Source organism: Ochotona princeps, chromosome X (genome assembly GCF_030435755.1).
Source record: "Ochotona princeps isolate mOchPri1 chromosome X, mOchPri1.hap1, whole genome shotgun sequence".
Taxonomy (NCBI): Eukaryota; Metazoa; Chordata; class Mammalia; order Lagomorpha; family Ochotonidae; genus Ochotona; species Ochotona princeps.
The window spans coordinates 73362861-73386075 of NC_080865.1; the positions used below are offsets into that span (position 1 = coordinate 73362861).

At 40.8% G+C, this 23215-nt stretch overlaps 1 protein-coding gene across 4 annotated transcripts in view; it reads left to right on the forward strand.

The window, feature by feature from the left end:
* Positions 1-23215, forward strand: part of TMEM164 (transmembrane protein 164) — a 163477-nt gene that overhangs the window by 91241 nt on the left and 49021 nt on the right. The window lies entirely within an intron of this gene.

Sequence of the window (23215 nt, forward strand, 5' to 3'; positions counted from 1 at the left end):
GTTTATTTTTAGTTGTTTAATCAGTCTTGGCAGATTCCAAATAGTTCATAGATACAATTCTTTTTTTAAAAGATTAATTTAATATTATTGGAAACTCAGATATACAGAGAGGAGGAGAGACAGAAAGATCTTCTCTCTGCACATTCACTTCCCAAGTGGCCACAATGGTTGGAGCTGAGCCAATCTGAAGCCAGGAGCCAGGAACTTCTTTCCGGCCTCCCACACGGGTGCAGGGTCCCAAGGCTTTGGGCCGTTCCTGACTGCTTTCCTAGGTCACAAGCAGGGAGCTAGATGGGAAGCAGTCCACCAGGACACAAACTGGCTCCCCTGTATGGGATACCAGTGCATGCAAGGGAAGGACTTTAGCCACGAGGCTATTGTGCCAGGCCCTATAGATATAATTCTTTTTTTTCTATAGCTATAATTCTAATAATGTATTTCATTCCTTTTTTCTTTCCATTTCAACCTTCCCCCCTCTGCCTTCCTTTCCTTTTTTCTTTCATTTTTTGAGATACCATATTTTAAGTTTACATAGTAAAAAGGCTTCATGTTTCACCAAATAAGACACTTAACAAGTAAAAAGCAAAAATACCCTAGTTACTGGGAATATAGACAACAGCTATATAAATAACAATTGAATGGAAAAGTAACCTTTTCAAACCAAATAGAGTCCATTTTAAAGTGGTCGCAGATCATTAAAACTATAGTAGTATGACATTCTGAACCATTGGTTTGGCAAAGATATTCAACAAAGTTCTACAAAACTATATTTGCAGCTGTACTGGGAAAAGCAGACATTTTTCTTTTTTTGTTTGTGTTTTTTTCTGTTTTCTTTTTTAAAACTTGTAGCTTCCACATACAAGAGAGAGCCTATACTTTCTTTTGATCCTAAACTCAAAGCTACATTTGCTCCTTCTGCAGATTTAGTCATCTGCTCCTCACAAATATTGATATCCACTCTCATGATCATAACATGTGGCTAGATGCATATTATACATGTGGAGAAATTACAGGAGAAAGGTATGTGGGCCAGTTGAATAGGAGGAATATGTTTTAAAGTTCTGTAGCACAGTAAGATAATCATGGTTAAGTAACTGTGTTTCACAATCACTAGCAGGATTGGTGAGTGAGATTATTGGTTAGCCGAGTGCTCTGAGCTGACCATCACACACTGTGTGCTTATGTTGAAATAACACACTGTACTCTGCTAATACATACAATTACTATGTGGCAGTGAAATTTTTTTTGAAGTGTTTGTAAAAGAAAAGAGAGAGCGAGCAAAAGCATTAATCTAAAGCAGTGAGATCTTGAATACTTACTGTGAAAGGACTTAAAAGTTTATGGAAAAATGACAAAGTAAGTATTTTGTTGTAAAACTGATGAGATTCATGTGACTTTCATAACATGCACTCTGTATGAACTTTTAAAAATGCATTGCTTTGTTTATTAGGGAAGCAGAAGCGTAGAGATCCAGGCAGAAAGAGAGACTAAGAGCGTTCCTATTCACTAGCCCACTCCCCTAATAGTTCTTGTGGCTGGCGCTGAGCCCAGGGCTGGGCTGGGCTCACAAGCTGAGAACATAATCCAGGTCTCCTCACAAAGGTGGCAGGAGCCCAGTTTATTAAGTCGTCACCATCCCCCAGAGTCCACATCGGTAGCTAAGGGTGAGGAGTGGAGCACTCTGAAATAGGATGGCGGTGAACTAACTGCTACCTGCCTGCTGTCTGAACTTTGTGAAGGTCTCTCATATGCTGCAAGCTCACCTCAATAGTTGGATTTATTTACTCTGCAGTGTCAGCATGCATCAGCACATCACATTGTACCCCATAAATATTTGTAACTATTTGTCAATGAAAAATGAAAAGAATATATGTCACTCATACTGTGACCATCACAGGAGAGTCCAAGTTTGTGTAACAAACTTGTAGCAAAGCCTGGGCTTGTTTCCAAAGTACCACTGAGGATTCTAAGGTGGAGTTGAGAACCTCCAAAGCTGAATGACCACAGTCATCATCTAAAGGACTTGTTAAAAAGTTGTGACTTGCTGGGCTGCAAGATCTGATTGAGAAGGCTTGGGTGATGTTAGGCAATGAACACTTGCAGCAAATCTCCAAATGATGCCCAGGAAGGGCCCTCAGATAACTCTGGGGCCACTGGTGTCCTAGGCACTCAAACTGACGAGTTAGGCCTAGTGTATGTAGTTGCCACTTGTCTCAGGCCTATAGGATGACGATTATCCCTGGGTAGCTTATGTAGCCTCAAACCCTTCTTTCCAGGAGCCTAAAATGCCTCAAAGGCGGACGTCTGGAACTCTCATTGACAGCGTTTCTGGGATAGGGGACAGGAAAAGCTTCTTTGTCTTAATAGGAAGGGTGCATTCCGTGCGGTCTTTTCCTCTGAACTGGGATCAGCAGTGCAAGCTACTGCCATTGGTACTGCTGCTCTCGCATCTTTAGGCCCTGTAGCGTGACTTGCCTGGCTTTCACTGGTGAACTGTAGAATCAGGCCTCCTGCCCTGGTCTCAGCCCTAGAAGGGATAATGTCCAAGAAGGGGCAAAGAAACCACCTTGGAAACAAACTTACACTTTTTAATTTTTTAAAGGCTGATTTTACATGCTAAAGTTTTATTCCTTTACTGACTTAGGGATATGGGGCAGTGTTGGAGCAGATGCAGATGTGCACTGCCTAGCAAATGGATTCAGTGCTATTTTAGCCCATCATTCTGCTCAGTTTGCTCCAATTGTCTCCAGAGATTGAGAAATCACACAGATAGTTTCCCTCATTGTGCACAGCTCTCTCAAGGTTACAGAAAGGGGAAAGATGTCAGAAAAGCTTCTCCCAGGGCTAACAGAGCTCATGATTCTGGGTGTTTTCCAACTCCCCCCCCCACCCCCAAAACTGTGGTCTAACTTTCTCTGCTGTCAGTTGAAGTCAGCATTATTACCTCGGACAAGCTACTTAAGCTCCATCCACACTGAGATGTTTTTCCCAATGAAATCTAAAAAACCTACTTGTTGAGCCATTCAGCATGAGCATAAGTTGGGACTGCATAGCACAAGAATGAGAATAAGGGCCCACAAGGGCTCAGTTGCATTCCTGAGATCGGTTAGAAAGCCAGTGGTGAGTTTGTGTTTAGTCCATAGTGTTATCCCTAAGGTGTTTTAGTCTGTTTTCCATTGCGATAATGAAATTCCTGAAGCTACATACTTCTAAAGAAAAGAGGTTTATGTCAGCCCAGTTCTGGAAGCTATAAACCCAAGCGACATGATACAGGTTCTGGCGAGAGTCTTCCTTGGCTACATCATGTCTCAGCAAATGGTTAAAACACTCAACAAGAGTAATAGATCATATTACTCTCTTCCCGCCCTCTCTTCTCTTACTCTCAACCTTTTCTGTCCTGGTCTTTTCTCTCCTAATAGTAGACATGCCATCAAATCTCTTGCATGAACAGCTGATACTTTCCAAGTAGATGCCAAGCTGGCCAGTCAAGAATGTCTTTAGTTACCATCTCTGACAGTCAGCCTTCTTTTAATGTGCTCTGAATTAATGGTACCAGTCACTCTGGTGGATCTTTGCATTTTTTTTTTTTCTAAAATGAAGCTGAAAAAAGCTTGGGATGTCTCTGCATGCATCGTTACAGTTGGATTTGGTCTGCTTCTTTCAGATGATCAGACCCCCTTCTTGGACAATTCTGGCCTTTAGGGAATTTTGCTTTCCAATCCCTTAATTGAGATTCGATTGATTTAAAATAAGTCTCAGGAAAATGGGCAATTTTTTTTCCCTTAAACCTGATGATCCAATTAGGCAGAAAGCCAGTTTTTTTGAGTTGTCTTTCGTCGTTTCTTGTTGGACCTTTATATTTTAAATCCTTTTTTCTTTAACTCATTACCAGTAATGAGGAAGCAAGAAAAAATAAAATGAGCTAATTAGTGTAGATGCCAGTACTTCAGACATATATAACCTCATATACATGAAGAAAGAGTTGGAGTGCCTTAGCAGAGTCAGCTCAAGGATTTGGGGTCAGAGGTGTTATCTCCATGTGCTGTAGTCTGCTCTGTGACTCACTGGCACTGGGGTTTGCAGACCAGCTAGATAGTGCCCAGGTTTCAGTTCCTCCTGACTCTCCATCTTCAAAGCTGTCACCTAGAAGAAGGACCCCAGATTCCAATGGTCTATGTCACAAGTAAGTGCTCCTGACCACCAAAATTGTGGGCAGTGCTTTCTGGCTTTGGATGAAATACAATAAGCACAATTTTCTAGTTCTGTCCCCTTTGTTTCATGGAGGCAAGGAAGAGAAATGCATCATGGAACTATTGATTATTAGATTATTGGTGGGACTCAAAATTTGCATAATTGAATCTTAGTTTCCAGAAGGGGAATTTAGAAAACTGAATAACTCACTAGAGAAGCCACGGTGGGTACTCTTCGAATCCAGGGCCCCTGCCTCAGACTTCAGAACTCTTTTTATTACATGACAGAAATTCATAGCCCATTTGCATGCTGTTAAGGCAGGATGCTAGAAGTGGTTTTTAGCTTCCTTCCATCTAAAAGCATTCAATCATAAATTGTCTTTGAGTAGCCGAAGGCAACAGTTGTAGAGCCTCTTTCCAGCTCAATGCATACATGTTTTTGCAATTTCAGAAAGTGTGGAGACCACCACTTCTCCTTCTCTCCCTCCCCTCTACAAGCCCACCCATGGACTGCATATGAAGAGCCCTCTGACCAGGCTGTCTGTTGTTTATAACTTGGAGAATGGATGTGTTATCTTGTTTATGAGCTCCTTGTTATAGCTTTTCCTGGTGGTGATGCTAGCTCCTGACTTTGGAAAGAATATCCTCTAGTTCAGGTCAAACCACCTTCTTGAAATTAAAAGCCAAGTGGTGGGAGAAGAGTAGGATGCCCATTAAACCTGGTTACATACTGGATTTTCAGTTGTAGTTCTCACCTTGGAAAGCTCATTGTCTGACCTTGGACTAAAGCATGGGGCAAATGCTACATCCTCATCCCTCTGCCTTTTACCCATTAACCCCCAAGAGAGCTTTCTAAATATTTTGAGCAGGGAAGTCAGATTCTGTGAGTCCCCCTTCCAAGCCAAAGGTTCTAGCCTGACCTATGTTTGTGTTTGTAATAATCCTCTACTGGAATTCAAAGAAGAGTGATGATGATTCTTTTCATCAAACTTCTTTCTTCTTTAAAGCCCCAAACCTTGAGTTTTTCATTATCTCATTTTCAAAATTGCCCGTTACTGTATATCCATACCATGTCATTATATTAGTTCTTTTTTTCCCACCTCCCCTTCTGCACCATTCTTTTTGTCTGTTGGATGATTCTTTTACATGTCCCTAAATCTCAAATTGAGTTGAAGAGGTTGGTAATGTTTCATCATTCCTGGGATATCTCCCCATCACTCATGAAATTATCTCAGTATTCTTGGGATGTTAACTTTACTGCTAACATACCTTGTTGCCCATGTGTGTTGCTGAGAATATTTTGTTGTCACCAATGCAAATAGGCCTGTGAATATCATTCTTTGCTAATTGGCACATTGAAATGTGCTAATTGACCTAGGAAAGTTATTTTTGTGACTGGCAAGTTGAGCTATTTTTAAAAGTTACAGTTTGTATTTTAAACTTGAACTGGGGACCAAGTGTCCATTTGCATTTTGAGGGTATTTAAAAGAAAGTTTGGTTTCTGAAGAATCCTTAACTTCTTGAAAAACTGATTGAAGCAAAATTGTGCCTCAGTCTTTCTACAAAGGCCAGAATACATGTGGTAGACAAATGTACTATGTCTTATGATGTTGGGGATGTTGAGGGACATTTTAGGATCCTGGTCCAAACCAAAACCTAGGGACTACTCTCATATATGCCCAACTACTTACTACCTTGATTTTTATATGAAACTCGGAGCATCTTACGTGCCCCATCAATTTATCCTGGAGTGCTTTTTTTGTGTCAGAAGTCTTGCTATTGCCACTGAGGTCACAAAACAGTTCAGGTACATTCCTGGCTTTCCAGGAACTTGCAGTTGGAGGTGGTATCTTGGTGCACAGGGTTAAGCCACTACTTATGCTGATGGCATCCCATAACAGAGCAGCCATGATCCCTATTAATGCTGGGAAGACAATGGATGCTGGCCCATGTGCTTGGGCCCCTGTCACCTACATAGGAAACCCACAAGACACTCTGGGTTCCTGATTTGGCTTTGACCACCCCAGGCATTAGAGGCTATTTAGGGTGTGAATCAGATAGAAGATCTCTGGATCTCTCTCCCTGTCTCTGTCACTCTGCCTTTCAGATATGTAAATCATCATCTTTTTTTTTAAGAGCTTGTATTTTTCTTACATAATATGTAAAGTCCTGTGAAGTTATGGCAGTGTTGAAATCTTGAAAAAGGAAAACCACAAGGTCATTTGGGCTTAACTGTAAAAGTGCAATTGCTCCAAGTTCCAAGAAACAAGAAGAGGATTAACGTTAGCATTGATCCAGCCCATGAAATTTGCTGAATGATTTGCATATATATGTATTTTTCCTTTTTAAATAAGGAACCTCATTTTACATCTGAATTGGCAGAAGTTCAGAGAGGTTAAATTATTTGTTCAGTTACATGATTTGTTACCAGAAGCTAAACTTGTGTTCTTTGCACTCCCACACACAACCCCTGAGGGTGATCATTGGGTTATATGGTCAAGAAAGACTTCACCAAGAATAAACTCAAATTAAAGGTTGAATGACAGAGTGTGCATACAAATTGCTGAAGGAGAAGATAGATCAAGCTAAAGGAATGGCCTAACATAGATACAGGAAACAGAAAGGTTTACCTAGATATTTCTTTTTAAAAAATATGGGTTATTGTTTATTGTTTATTTAAATAGAATAGAAATTAACCTCATTTGCTGTTTTATTCCCCAGATATTCATAATAACCCCAGATAGGGGTCCCTAACTAGAATCCCACATCTCAACCCAAGTCCTGTGAGTAAATGGCAAGAACCCAATTACTTGAACCATCACTGCTGCTTTCCAGGGTCTGTGTCAGCAGGAAGCTAAGAGTCAGGAACTGGAGCCAGGTATCCGACTCAGGATGTCCGATATGGGATGTGTCGTAGCTGAGTGCCCCAGTATTGAGGTTTTGAAGAATTGTGTAGGGAGTTATAGATTCCATTTGTACATACAGATATTGCTGCTTATTTTGACATCATTGAAAGAGAACTCTGCTTGGCACTTCTCCTCTGGTGTGTCTTTAGTTTGTGTAGTGTTTCAGTCTGGTATGTCTTTAGCTTGTGTAGTGTTTCAGTCTGGTATATGTTTCCTGGCTCATTCTAATAAGAATCCCTTTCATGCGGATGGGACTTTGCAATCAGAATAACTGATTCCCAGGTATCTCACTGCATTGAAGTTGCGAAGTGGATGGTCTCAGATCAGGTTATATCCTCAGTAGGCTCCTTGCAGGTGGGTGTTTTGGAGGGGAGCTGCAGGCACAGACAGAGATGAAGGAAGTGGGAAAGTGACTGGAGGGAGGAAGTGAAAGCTACAGAGGTCAAAGAGATGATGAAGGTGATAGAAAAGCAAAGAGATAGGAGCTGGAATTGTGTCACAGTGGTTTAGGGGACCACCTGCAATGCCTTAAGGCCACATGAACTCCTGGGCTTGAGTCCCAGCTGCTGTGTTTCCAATCCAGCTCCTTGCTGATGTGCCTGGGAAAGCAGTGGAAGATGGCCCAAGTGTTTGGGCCCCTGCCATCCACATTAAATATTTGGAAGCGGTTCCTGGCTCCTGGCTTCAGCTTGTCTCAGCCCAGGGTTTTGTGGCCATTTACAATGTGAACCAGTGGGTGGAAGATCGAGTCTTCTCTCTGTTTAACTTTTAGGTTTTCTGTTTTCCTTTTCAAGTAGATAAATAAATCTTTTAAAGAGAGAGAGAGAATGAGAAAAAAAAAAACTTGGGCAAGTTACTTGATCTCCGTGGCCCTCAGTTCTGTCATCTATAAAATGGGTTTGAAATAGTGCGCCCCTCACAAAGCTTTTCTGAAAATTAAATTATTGGATATGTCTAAAGCATGGCAGCTTTAGCTCTTAATTATTGCTATATAATTCAAACCCAAACCCTATGAGGTAGTTATTAGTGTCTTCATTTGGCAGACTGAAATTTAGGAAGTTCAAGTAAGATGTTCAGGGGCACTCAGGAAATAACCAAACTGACAACTGGCAAACTTTCTGCTATCAGAAGCTGTGATCTTCTGTCCCTCTCACCCCTAACTGTTTAGATTGATTTTCAAGTATTAAGTCAAGTCAAGTTATAATAAATTGTAGACTGTATTTTAAAATTAATTGTGGGGGTCATTCTTATGTTCAGATTTTCTTGTTATGAAAATAACACATTGAAAAAATACTGAGATGACTATAAAGACAAATCTTAGCACCTTTCCCTATCAGCTTTCAGTCCTACTGCCCCGGGGGAAATTGTGTCAATGGTTTGTGTATCTTTCCACACCTCTCCTTGCTTCATACATTCAAACATTTTCATATTTCCAGGCTTCTGGATTTATTTCTTTTTAGGTTTCTTATACCAATGATATTATAATATAAATGGCACTGCTGTATTTTTTCTTGAGCCTACCACTTATACTAGACAGTAATCTCTTGAGGCATGGGTGTACCATATTTTTATTTTCTTTTTTCAAAGTTTATTTTAAAATTGTGATTCAACATACAGTATTTGCACAATTTTAAAGTGTCTAACACAACATTTCAATACATATTCACAGCTTAAACTGACCCTATCAGGCTCACAACAATGCATTATATTTTGTAAAATAAATGCTTCCCTGTATTGTAGTTTTATTGCACTAGATGTTCAAGCTATCCCGCAGGTTCTTTCCAAAGCATATTAACTGTTCTCTCTGGACACAGACATTGTCTTTTGCTTTGTGACTGCCCCCTGCAGGACCTTGTATTCATCTATCTAGCATGTCCATGGACAAAATAAATCAGTTCCCCAGTTAATCCAACAGCTCTCAGTTGCTCAGGAAAAACCTGGGGTCCTTCTCACATATGTACTGGGATCTTGGGTGTGAAGTTAGAAGGGGGTGATACCTGATATTTTTTCCAGGTATATTTAAATTTTTTTCATGTACTAAACATAATACTGTTTCCCTGAGTACAACTAAAGACTTCCGTTGAAAATTTCTGAGATATAGAAACACATAATTGAAGAATAAAATTATCATTGCAAGGTGCTTATTTTTCTACACTCTGAAAGGCAACAAAAATTAAGTTGCTTTTGAGCTTCTTTATTTTTACAAGTGTTTAAATGATTTCTTTGTGTGCGTATATGTAAATATGTGTGTGTTTCATGCTGGAAGAAATAGAAAAGATAGAAAAGTATCAGAATGGAGCAGAAATTATCAGGCAACACTGTTAATGTCATTTGCTGTATGTTCTGGAAATTTTTTATCTCTGCACATATGTTAAGAATTAAAATAGTATGCTTACTATAGCATAACAGCATATAAATATTTATATATATATGTTTATATATATACAATATATAAATACATTATCAATTTTTATATATATATAAAATATATGTATATTATGCTATATATATGAGCCAAACTATTTGTATAGCTATTTCTGGCCCCTATGGATGTTTATATATATAAATAAATATATAAATACATTATTTATATTACATATATATAATGCTATATATATATAAGCCAAACTATTTATATAACTATGTCTGGCCTATATGGCTAGTCCCTTCTGCATAGAGCCATGTGATCTTGGGTAAGGTGCTGAAACCTTCTGACTCCATTTAGCATTCTTAAGTTTAAAAATTTTCATATATATATATATATATATATATTTCATTTTAAAATTTTATTTATCTGAGAGAGAGAAAAAAGAGAGAGACTGAAGGAGAGAGGGGGCACACTCCTCAAATGCCTACAGCATAAGTAAGACTGCAACCATGTGCCAGGAACTTGATCCAGGTCCCTCACATAGGTGCAGGGCCCTAACTCTTGAGTCATCATCTGATATTCCCCAGGATGCACCTATATAGGAAATGGGAATCAGAAGTAGAGCCAAGAGTTGAACTCAGGCTCTCTTAAATGGGGATGCAGGCATCCTATATAGTGTCTTAACCTGTGAGCCAAATGTCTGCCCTATCATTTTCTTATTGTGAGAATGGTGCTCAGTTGAATGGAGGTAATTTAGGATCCTCATTTCCCTGATTTCCTGGCCTATAGTGAATGATCCATGCTGTTGTCACCAGTGTTACTGATACTGTCTTCAGTGTTGACAGGGGACTCCCAAGGATACATGTTACTATATATATATATATATATATATATATATATATTTTCACACACACACATATACACATATATATATATATAATAATTATAGGGAGAGAGAGAGAGAGAGAGTGATCTTCCATATGCTGATTCACAAACCTCTCCTGAGATGGCCAAGAAAGAGAGAGCGAGAGAGCGCCATCAAGAGATCTTCTTTTTACTGGTTCACTCCCTGGATGGCCTTAATAGCCAGGGTTGGGTCAAGCCAAAGCCAGGAGCCAGGAGCTTTGTTTGGATCTCCCATGTGGGTGTTGGGATCCAAACACTTGAGCCATATGGTGGTGCTGTTTCCAAATCATTCTTAAGGAACTAGATTGGAATGGAGCAGCTGGGACACGAACTTGCACCCAAATAGGATGCCAACATCGCAGGGAGCAGCTTTTCCCATTGCTTTACAATAGCAGCTCTAATTATACCCTTTTTGATGTTAGTCTTCAGATCTTTGACCCCAGGTCTCTGAGCTCTTCAATGTCCTGAAGGGGGCTTTGTTTCTAAATTAGCTTTAGCTGAGTGAGATTAAAATTTCCTGGCAGACTTTCTTGTCTACACTGACTGAAACGGCCTCTGTTGTTTGTGTTTGTTATCAAGTCAGTCTGTTTGATTAGGGAATTGGCCAACCCTCTGTCCTCCCTTATGACAGCCGACTTAGGCTGGCTCTTGTTTTGCTTTGGGTTATTGAAATAAATGCAGTGTCAGACCTTTTGGGTTTGTCAGTAGGCCTAAGCCCATCAGGCCATTTAGGGAGTGGCAGCAGCCAGTGACTGAGTGCCAGTCTAGTGCCAGCTGTAGAGCTCACTGAGTGTTTTGCCTTGTTTCTGTTTTGCTGAAATGAGAGTAGAACAAACAGGCTTTCACAGTATTATGCAATGTCTTCCTTTTCACCCCAAACCCTCACCCCGTGCAATGCTTTCTTTGCAATAGAAGCCTTATCTGGCAGATGACTTCCTTCTGTCCAGTCTGTGGACCACTGGTTCTCAACCCCAGACCCACTTTCAAATTACACTCCTTTTTCAAAAGCACCCCAGGCCACCAATTCTGTCACTGCTTGGGATACCAGCATTCCATATATATCCAAGCGATGGTTGAGTCCCAACTCCTCCATGTTTGGCCCAGCTTCCTGAAAATGCAACCTGGGAACCAGTAGTTGATGGTTCAAGTACATGGGCCCCTGCCACCCATCTGAGATCCGTATGGAATTTTTGACACCTGACTTTGACCTGGGCCAGACAAAATGATGTTTTATAGTTTTCACAGCACAGGCTTTATACTTCTTTTATTTTGTTCCTTGGTATTGCAAGTGGAATTGTTTTATTTTAATTTTTGGATTGTTCTTTGCTATGCTGTAGGAATACAGTTCATTTTCTGTATTGATTTTGTATTATGACATGTGTCAAAACTCATTCTATTTTTTTTTGCATGTGAACTTCTTTGGAATTTTTGTATATAACAGCAGTTCTATTTCCTCTTTTCCTACTTGGATCCTTTTGTATTTCTTTCCTTGCCAAATTGCCCTGTCTAGATCTTTCAGTATCATATTGAAAAAAAGTGGCAAGAGTTGATACCTCAGCTTCATTCTTTATCCAAAGAGGGGTATTGCTAGAATGCCTAATTATTCACCATTAAATATCAAGTTAACTGTGTGTGTGGTTTTTTTTTTTTAAGATTTATTTTTTATTGGAAAAGCAAATTTGCACAGAGGAGAGACTTCCATCCACTGGTTCACTCCTCAAATGACCTCAACAGCTGGAGCTGAGCCAATCTGAAGGCAGGATCTAGGAGCTTCTTCCAGGTCTCCCACATGACTGAAGTGGCCCAAGACATTGGACCATCCTCCACTGCTTTCCTGTGCCATGAGCAGGGAGCTAGATTGGATGTGGAACAACTGTGTGCTTGCAGGTGGAGGATTAGCCAGTTGAGCTAATGCACTGTCCTCCCCATTTATTTTTTAAAGATTTACTTATTTTTATTTTAAAGGCACATTTATGAAGAGAAGGAGAGGCTGTGGTATTTTGTTCTTAAGATTTATTTGAAAGTTAGAGTTACAGAGGGGGGAGAGGGAGAGAGAGAGAGAGCAGATTTCCATCTGCTGGTTTAGTGCTTCAGATAACTGCAACAGCCAGGGCTGAACCGGGTCAAAGCCAGGAACCGAGAACTTCATCTCCGTCTTCCACGAGGGTGCAGGGCCCCAAGCACTTGGACCATCTTCCTCTGCTTTCCCAGGCAATTATCTTGGAGCTACATTGGAAGTGGAGCAGGTGGAACATGAACTGGCACCTGTAATGGGGTACTGACATTGCAGGTGGTGACTTTGCTTACTAGACCACATTGCTGGCTCCTGTTAGTTTTTTTTTTTCCCCCATAAATTCCTTCATCAGGTTGAGGAGGCTCCTTTGGTCATTTTAAATTTCCACTTACTTATTTTAAGTTCAACTGATGCATACGATTGTCCTTATTCATAACGTACTATGTGATGTTTCAGTCCAAGTATGCATGATGTAGTGCCTTCCGTCACATTTAATAAGCATCTGTGGTTGCTTATTATGGACGTGCTTAGTCATACAGAGTTTGGAGTTGCTTAGGGGAAGAAAATGTCGCTTCCCTCCACCACAGGAAGCATTAGGATACCTCAGGAGTTCAGACTCATCTATGTTCAAATTCAAATATGGACACAAATTTAAAAGAACTCTTGAAGCAAACAGAATTTCTGTTAGCTCAAGCTGGCATAATAAAGGACCATAATAGACTGGGTGCCTTGAAGAGCAAAAATTTGCTTCTCAGTGCCTGAAGTGTGGCAGTCTGAGCTCAGGTGTGTGCATGGTGAAGGCCCTCTTGCTCCCTTTTCTCTGTGTTCTCACATGCCAAGGGGTTGAAGACAAGCTTTTGGGTATCCCGCATGATAGGGTGACCAATACCAGCATGAGGCCCCATCCTATCCCTTCTTCTCACTTAATTGCCTTTCTTAAGCCTCAACTCCTAATACCATCACATTGAAAGATAGGATTCTAACATAATTTTGCAGGGCACAGGTGGCTGTTGGACAGCACAGGCATTCAGTCCATCACAGTAGGCTAGAATAGTATACCTGCCCAGTGTGACATGAACAGATTTATATCGTACGATTCATTGCAGTCAAAGGAGTGAAGAGAGGGCACCGGTAGGCATTTAGGATAATAACCACCTTGAGTGGAGGGCTTCCTTTTCTGCATAGAACTCCACTGTATTCACCACAGTGTATCTGTATAGACTTGAAAGGTAGTGATTTCTTGAGAGGAGGCAACTGAAGCCCAAAGAGATTAGGGAATTTATCTGAAAGCCCTCAGCTACAGAGCAGTAACCTTGCAGATCAGAAGATCTGTGTCTGGACAACCCCACCTTCCTTGCTGTACCCTGGGTCTTCGGAACTCAAAGTGTGATCCACAAGCCAGCAGGACTAAAATTCAGAATCTTGGCCCCATGGCATAGCTATAGAATGAAAGGCTGCATTTGGCCAAGCCTTCCTGGGGATTGCTATGCAAATGAGAGTTTTGAGAAGGGCATGAAAAATCAGATTTCCTGCAAAAAGAGCAATACAGTTGCTAAAGCTCAGACAGGAAAAGTGAGTAGTCTAAGGCCACACAGCCCATGAGTGGCAAATCTCAGAGAAGCACTCAGGGCTTTTGATTTGCAGCCAGTGCTTGGTGCTTGTTCTACACTCTGTTGCCTATGTGTTGTATGGGATATGGTCGCTTAGCTGCAGCTCTTAAGAAGAGACTGAAAGCTATATAGTAAAACAGTTGAACTTTATTTGGTTTCCCCAACTGTGAAGCAGGGTGAATAACATTATCTATATTCTAGCTATTGTTTTGTGAGGATTTGATGCAGTAATGTTTTATGGGGCAGCAACTGAGGTGGACAGTGGACAGCGCTGTTTTTGGTCATATGGGCAGAAGAGAGAAACAGAGCTCCACATGGCATCCACCCTTCGCTGTGAAACCACTCTCCATTCAGCCTCCCCCTTTGGCTCACAGACCTAGGACCTTGAGTGAAGCCACTGAGACCTTATGACAAATTGAGAGTTTAGAAAGCCCAAGTGAAGCGTGCTCAAGCTAGGTGATAAGAACTGGTCGGAGAAGCTGTCTAAGGTGGACAGGGGTAGAGAAGCTTCTGAAGACAGGAGGCCCTGTTTTGTAGTTGATAAGCACATGGCTACGAGCATGAGGATATTTCCAGAAGTTTATGAGAAAACAAAATAAAAATGAGTTTATTTTAGAGTAAAACAATTTTGAAATCTTTGCATGTTTTATGACTATGCATTTTCAACATAAGAATATTTATCATACTTTTTGCTACATCAAAATGAATTCATACTTTTTAATGAATTCATACTTTTAAAACAACTTTGTTTTCATTTTATTTGAAATGCACACTCATACACACATATCCAGAAATTTTCCACTCCCCAAATGCCTACAGCAGCCAGAGCTGGGCCAGGTTGAAGCCAGGAACCCGAAACTCCCTCTTATCTCCCAAATAGGTGGCAGGGACTCCAGCACATGAACTCATACAGGCTGTACAATAGTAGGAAGTTGAATCAGAGAGGAAATAGGGGAGCGGCTTGTACCAAGCATGCTTAAATGGGATGCAGGCAGCCCAAGTGGCAGCTAAACTTGTAGTTCCAAACATTTTAAGTAAAAGATATTCAGTCCATCTAGGTGCTAAGACTACGCATGCAACAAATTATAATAGCTATCTTGTAATTAACCCTAACTTTTAAAAATCATCAAACACCCAGAGAGCAGAATCTGGGTTTTTGATCTAGCTAGACCACACTTCCACTCTTGCTAGAACTCTACTTCCATCTGTAGTGTTTCTCAGTCTGTTCCACAATGTAAAGTGAGGACAGTCATGTATATTCCTAAGTCTGCACTAAGTTAAGTAGCATGCACAGTACTTACCGCAATGCCTGATATATAAGCAGTAAGTGTTCAGTGAAGCTAAGAGTAATTTTTTTTATTAACAGCAACAGTATAAAATTTTGAGTTGCTATAGATAATTTTGAGAATGGTTTTGACTTAGAATTGAGAAGATTTGGAGCCTAACAGAAAGATTTTGGAGAAAAAAAAAGAAAAAAAACAGCAGCAACCTTTCCACGTTGCTCAAAAAATGATGAATGAGCATTGCTGTGAACTGGGAAGTGGAACTAGAAATATTGGGGTGCTTGTAATCTTCCTCCATTGCAGGTAACTGATTTCCTCCTGCAGTTCCTGTTTATTGTGGTAGTGGAATGTGCATATAGAGCAACCCCAGGAGAGTTGCCTGGGCTGGGTTTGCAAGTGCTGCAAACTATTCAAGGCAGGACAGGTCCTTGGAGTCCTGCCACAGGTTCCCTGTGTAGTCATGGGCTTTATTCTCCATTTTGTGGGAATGCCTTGAGGAACTGAGCATCCAGGCTTGGAGTGTGAAGCATGAAGCAGGTTCATTCTGTCGTACTGTCCTTAGATACATTCCCCGTGCTCAGGGATAGGCTTGTTTTCTGCTGCCTAATTTCGGTATCAGCTGGAAGCTTTTTAATAAAAATAAAGCCCAGAGGAGAAATGATATGATATCTGAATTTAACACAAAGTGAGAGAACAGCAGATGTTGCGTTCTGTCTGAGGGTTCAAAGGAGGAAAAGCAATTAGCAGCTGCTACTGATTTAGCAACAGACACCTGCTAAATGGAAGTCTGTAAAACTGGCCAAGCTTGGCACCACGAGTGCGTACATTGCTTCTGGGAATTGTAAATTATGTTGGCTCCAAATGGCATTGGATGGGGTGGGGTGCTTTAAAGAAGCTGAATATGCTCCTCTAGACCAGCATTCTTGTCCTAAGATGGCAGCAACGTAGGGCAAATGGAGAGGAAGAAAGGAGATTGAATATTCTGGAAGTTGCCGGGTTATTGTTTGTTTCTGGCCTGGTTCACACGCTGGCTCTGACGGGCCCATACCTTAGGAGCAGAAGGGACAGCCAAAAGGATTGTGGGATACACTTGCCTTGCCCCCTCCTCCCCACTGATCCACAGCACACCTGTTTTCTCTACTAAAATCAGTGAGTCTCAAAGCAGGAGGAAGCCTCACCTCTGAACTCAAGGTTGCTTCTGGCCGCGGGGAAGATAGACTTGGCAGCAGCAGCCTTGTGGATGTCTTCCATCCGTGAGGAAAGGCTTTAGAGATTTTTGGGCTGAGTGTGTGTGGAAGGAAGGGTTCATTGTGGGAGGAGGCCACTCTACAGGGAGAGGGTGTTCAAGATATTAACTAACAGGGAAAAAGGTCAATGTGTAGGTCATCTTGATGATGTTGAAATAATTGGGCAATTGCCATTTGTGGCTCATAACTCAACCACTGTATGTACTGCTGTCTCAGTCTCCCAAGTGGGCCAGAGGTCAGCTGTAACTTGCACCAAAGGGGTGAACTGTGTCCTGTTTCCAGTGTTGAGCAAAGGGATGGCTGTTTTCCTGATGGACCGAGGGATAGGGGCATGCTGTGAGCAGACACATGGCTGGAGATGTTCTGAGAAAAACTGCCTGGACCCTTATCCAAAGAAGGGGTTTTAGTATGAGCTAAGATTAAATTCCTAGTTCCTAGATATGGAACCAAGAGAACATTGTTTGTTTTCCTTTTAACTAAGCCCTTAAGTAAGAAATTTCATGACAGATAATGTTTTAATTTCACTTCTTCTCCCTGACAGTGCCAGTACAGTAGGGAAAAAGGAACAGTAGATTAAGGGTAGAGGGAAAGCTTTGTTTTCAGGTAAAATTGAGGGAGCTCCACTTTCCAGGAAATGCCTTTCAGTTAGTTCCCAAAATTGAATAATCACAGCACAAACTTGTATCAGGCCATATCTGGCTGTGACTAAAAGAGGGCCAGCGACTCTGTACCCATGGCTCTTATGAAAGTAACCAGGGCTCTCAAGAATAAGTCTGGGCATGCCATGCAGCAATCACCCATGGTTCACTATAGGTGTGTTCCCATCACACTCTTTAAACATTTTTAATGATTGATTTATTTTTCTTGGAAAGTCAGATATAAAGAGAGGAGGAGAGACAGAGAGGAAAAACTTCTGCCTGATGGTTCACTCCTCAAGAGGCCACAATGGTCAGAGCTGAGCCAATCGGAAGCCAGGAGCCAGGAGCATCTCCCGGGTCTACCATGTGGGTTGCAGGGTCCCAAGGCTTTGGGCCATTGTCCACTGCTTTCCCAGGGCACAAGCAGAGCTGGATGGGAAGTGGGGCTGCTGGGATTAGAACCTGCGCCCATATGGGAATCCAGAGTGTGCAAGGCGAGGACTTTAGCCACTAGGCTACCATGCCAGGCCCTCTTTAAATAATTTTTAAAGACTTATTTGTTATTTATTCAAAAGATAAAGTGACGGGAGGAATGGGGGAGACTGAGAGACAATTTTTTCATCTGTTGGTTCTCTCTCCATCATAACCACAAGAACCAGGAGCCAGAAGCTTCATCAGAGTGTTCCATGTGAGAGGCAAGGACCCAAGTACTTTACTTAGATCATCCTCCTTTGCCATCTAGCAGGGAGCAGGATTGGAAGCAGAGCAGCTGATACTTAAATTGGCAATCGTATGGGATTGCTGGTGTCAGAGGCGGTACCTTAACCTGATATATCATTGCACCAATCCCTTCTACTTCACTCTTAATAATTGAAGTGCCTGAGTACCGAGTTTAAAATGACCTCTCAGCAACAGAATTGCTGTTTGTTCTGTTTAAAACTAAAAATATGGGGGCCTGTTGCAGTAGGGCCTAGTGGCCAAAATTCTCACCTTGAATGCACTGCAATCCCATATGGGTGCTGGTTCTAATCCTAGCAGCCCCACTTCCCATCTAGCTCCCTGCTTGTGGCCTGGGAAAGCATTTTAGCATGGTCCAAAGCCTTGGGACTGTGCACCCGCACGGGAGACCTGGAAGAAGCTTCTGGCTCCTGGCTTCAGATCAGCTCAGTTCTGGTCATTGTGGCCACTTTGGGAGTGAATCATTGGATGGAAGATCTTTCTTTCTCTTCCTCTCTATATTTGACTTTCCAATAAAAGTACATAAATCTTAAAAAATATGGGGTCAGCACTGTGGTGTGGCAAATTAAACCTCTGGTTGTGGTGCCATCATCCCATGTAGGTGCTGGTTCGAGTTCCAGCTGCTCCACTTTCAATCCAGTTCCCTACTAATGGTCTGGGAAAACAGTGGAGGATGGCCCAAATGCTGGGGTCCCTATACCCACATGGGAGACCAGGAAGAGACCCCTGACTTCTGACTAGCCTAGCTCCGGCTGTTGCAGTCATTTAGGGAATAAACCAGAGTAGGGCAGATCTCTCTTTCTGTCTTTCCTTCTATCTCTTGCTCTCTCTTTCCTCCTTTCGCTGTAATTTTGCCTTTCAAATAAATCCCTAAGAAAAAAAGAGAGCCAAAGACACATAGGTCTCAGCTCATTTGAGCTCTTTGATAAGATGGTGTGTGCATGGAGGTCCCAAGCCTTAGAAGAGAGATATTTTCTATGGACCATAATAATCTAGGAAGTTGGGTAGGACTTGAGTTTATTCATTCAAAAATCTAGCATTCTCAGCACATCCATAATTTAAACTAACACATTTTGGTATAGGTTGTAAGTGTTTTGTACTTTTATCTTCCTTCTAGCTCCGCCCCCCCCCCCCCAGCCTCCTTACTGGGCATTTTGTTCTCATTCCACAATCCACCACCTCGCCTTTGTAGAATTACATACTCTTAGAGTTGTTACTATTTTAATGAATAGCATATCAATTTTAGCATATGCATGTATGCAAATCTAGAGTAATCAATATCCTTGTCAATCTAGATAGAGTCAGTCAGTATCCCCCAAAACAATACAAGGAAACTGTATCATTTTTGCTGACAATGGCTTTATTGAGATACATTTCAGGTAACAAAATTCACACATTCAAATATGCAATTGAATGCTTTTTAATATACTCAACAACATTATGTAACCATCACCACAACCAATTTAAGAGAGCTTTTGTCAGTACTTAAAGAAATCTGTAGTTGTCCTTTCTGTATCTTTCTACAAGTCCTCATAGCCTCAATCAACAGCTGGTCTCATTTGTTTTATATTGATCACATTTTGTGGAAATGGAATTTTATAATATTTTTCTTTTTTCTCTGGCTTCTTTGACTTATAATGGCTTCAAGGAACATCAGTGTTGTGGCATGTTAACACTTCATTTGGTTTTGTTTATTAATCGTACTAGGTTATATGTAATATTTGTCAGTTGATGGACATTTCAATTCATTTTTAGATTTACATACCTATTAGAAAATGGAGATATACCCATCAGAAAATGGAATATTTCAAGGAAAATCAAAAGAGAGCATTGTTTTCCATGTTTTTTTAAAGATCTTAAGTATATTTTGTTGAGTAGTGGAGTAACCACTCTTTAATATGCAGATTTCATAGCAGTTAATCCACTATAGAAGTTAAGGAACTTCTATACTTGTGTGGCATATAGTTTCATTCTGTATTCTTTTTGCTTTTCTTAAACAATAATATGAAAAATTATTAAATTTCAATTCTGTTTACTTATATGTTTATCACTTCTCTTCCAATTTTAGTATGTGTGCTGCCGAAGCAAGCATACATGGTTAACACTGTTCTTGCTCATTTATTTTTTGTTACCATTACCAGAAGTACACCCCTTTAGTAATACTCCACTGATCTTGGTTCCTCTACTTCTTCATTTTTTTGGAAAGATTTATTTATTTGAAAGAATCACAGTGAGAGAGAGAGAGAGAGGTATAGAGATCAAGAGACCTGCAATCTGCTGGTTAACTCCCCAAATGGCTGTGATAGCTGCATATGGGCTGGTCTGAAGCCAGGTGCAAGCAGCTTCATCTGTGTCTCAGATGTGGATGCAGGAGCCCAAGGGCTTAGGCCATCTTTATCTGCTCTACCAGTTCACATTATCAGGGAGCTCCATCAGAAATACAGCAATAGGGACACAAACCAGTGCTTGTGTAGGATGCTGGTATCATGGATGGCAGCTTAACCTGATATGTTACAATGTCAGACTCTGAAATGTAGCATTAAGAAAAATCTATATTTATTTATTCAGAATTGGAGTGGGGAAGATATCTTTTGTTCCTTGAATGCTTGCAATAGCCAAAGCTGGGGTTTGTTTAAACCAGGGATCAGGGATTCTATCTGTGTCTCTCACATAAGTGGCAGGAACTCAAGTACTGGTGCCATCATCTGCCTACCTCTTGGAGCATTAGCAGGAAGCTGAAGTGAAAACATAAGCAGGAGTTAATTCTAGGTACTCTGATGTGGGATGTGGGGGCAATTGGTGGTTTAACCAACTGAGCCACAAGACTAGACTAGTAGCTTGGGTTAGACCCTTTGGGAAACCTTAGCCTTTGTCTCCCATTTCCTGTGCCCTACTAGGATATGAAAAATTGAAGCTCAAGTTAAGCTGACTTAGCAAAGCAACTTTTGGTGACAACAAAAATGGCACAGTACTCCAATTACTTCTTGCATTCCCAGCTTCATTTAGGCTTTGGCCAGAAAATTCCATATATATATATATATATATATATATATATGTATATATATATATATATATATATATATATATATATATATATATATATATATGAAGGTTGATTGATATGCCAAAGCATTTTCAACTCTTGTTCCAGGACTTTGGATACTCACACTTACCAGAAATGAATGTTTGGGTCTTGCTTTCTCACCCTTTCATGGATATATCCTTACTTCCAGGAACAGAGAGGAGTATGTTATAATTCTCTTCACTGATTGTGCTCCATTGAAATGTTTCTAAATAAGTTGATGAATATATACTGCATCTCTAATATTCTTCTATGTGGTATCATGAAGTTAACAAGATCTTAATGATGGTGTCTGTGAACCCTTGGAACATGGATTTAAATTGTATTTTAATTTCTCTGCCCTTCTAAACCCTAGAAACCACCACTTTTAGAATGAGACAAGTAAGAATTAGGCACATTAAAAAAAAAGAATTAGGCACATAAAGGCAGGGGCCATTTATATTTTCTTGTCCGTAATAGTTGCCACTTCATTCCTATTTGTTACATGAATAAATGAATGAATTGGTGTCTTGTAAGTCGTAGAGGTAGATTACAGTGTTGATCAGTTCCTATGGCAATATAGAAAATTCCAGGTCTAGGCTCACATGCTGGGCTTCAAGTGATCATGTATTGGGTCATTTGTAAATCAGGTTTCAAAGTCAGAGTTTCCTGTGTACCAAAAGGGCTTCAGCAAACATCAAGGTAGTGTGGGTCACTGGTTAAGAACACATCCTTTGGAGTCAGACTACCTGATTTACATTCTGGCTATGTAAGTAACCTTGGGCCAGTTGACCTTACTGTGCCTCAATTTCCTTAAGTGTAAAAAGGGAATTACAAGACCTATGTTATAGAGTCATTGGAAGGATGAGTTAATACTTATTAAGTACTTAGGACAGTGCCTGGAAGAGAAATGCTATGTGCCAGGCACTATTAATTACTATTATTATTATCATTATGTTTGCTGTTTTGAACACTCATTATATCATGATCTTTATCAATACATTTTCCTGAGAGCTGCTTGCCATTGTTATGTGAAAACATTCTGAGAATTTTCACACCTGCCACTTAAGAGATTTGGAGCCTGCCCAAATAGAGTATTTCTTCAAGCTTGAGTTGAGCAACCCTGCATGCTACTTTTCTTGGGGAGCTTTATTAAAATGGAAATTTCTGGGCTGTATTCCAGTAGGTCCAAAGAAGGATCTTTCTCTAAAATATCTGTAATGAAAAGATTTCAGCACATCTTCCCTGTGTTGGGCTAGTTAGGAACTGCTGCAGGTACAAGTTTCCATTGCTTCCATGCTGATAGAGAATTTGGGAGCAGGCTTGGATTCTGGGAAAGAGCAAATGAAAACATAACGCAGAAGTGAAATGGGTAAAGTAGAAAGACCAAGAGGAACAGAGTCTAGTCATGTAAGGAGGTGGCCAAGTTCCATCTATCTTTGATTACCTCAGGGGGGTAGATGACTTTTGCTTTACTTTGACTTAGGAATTTGTGGGTCTAGCTTATGGCAGAGGTCATACGGTTACCAGGATGAGTTTGTTGGAGGTAGCAGGGCATAGAGCCCTTCCTCCCAAATGACTGCCTGGCCCACTGGATGGATGCCTTTAAAAGAGCATTGGCCTCCAGGGAGTAGAAGATTAACCAGCCTCATTATTTAGCTGATGTGTGGAAAGGGGCAGACTGGGTGCCCTTGAGCTGTTGTGACTGGGCCAAGAGCCATATCTCAGAGGATTTTGTCCTGGTCTTTATTGCTAGTGTGACGTTGACCTTCATATCAGATGCTCAAGTTTATGGAAGGTATTAAAATATGGATGGGGAGGGCCAGCAGGCATTGTGGCTTTAGTAAGTATTGCTGTCGCCTGTAACAACACCAGCATATGGGTGTTCATTGTGTCCGGGTTGCTGTACTTCTGATTCAACTCCAGTACTAACGAATTGCCCTGGGAAAACCAGCAGAAGGTGGCCCAAATATTTGGCACCCTGCTATGCATGTGGAAGACCTAGATTAAGCTCCTGGCTGCTGGCTGTGTCCTGCCTCTGTGCAGGCCATTGCAGTCATCTGGGGAGTAATGAATGAGCAAATAGAAGATCTCTGTCTCTCTTTCTCTTTGTGTAACTCTTTCAAAATTTTAAAAAAAATCTTTAAAAAATATATGAATGGAAGGTACCTAAGACTGCCTGGGCTTATGAAGAACTGGGAGTTTAGTACCTTGCATCTCATACCTCCCATCTTACATAGCTTTAATTGGATGA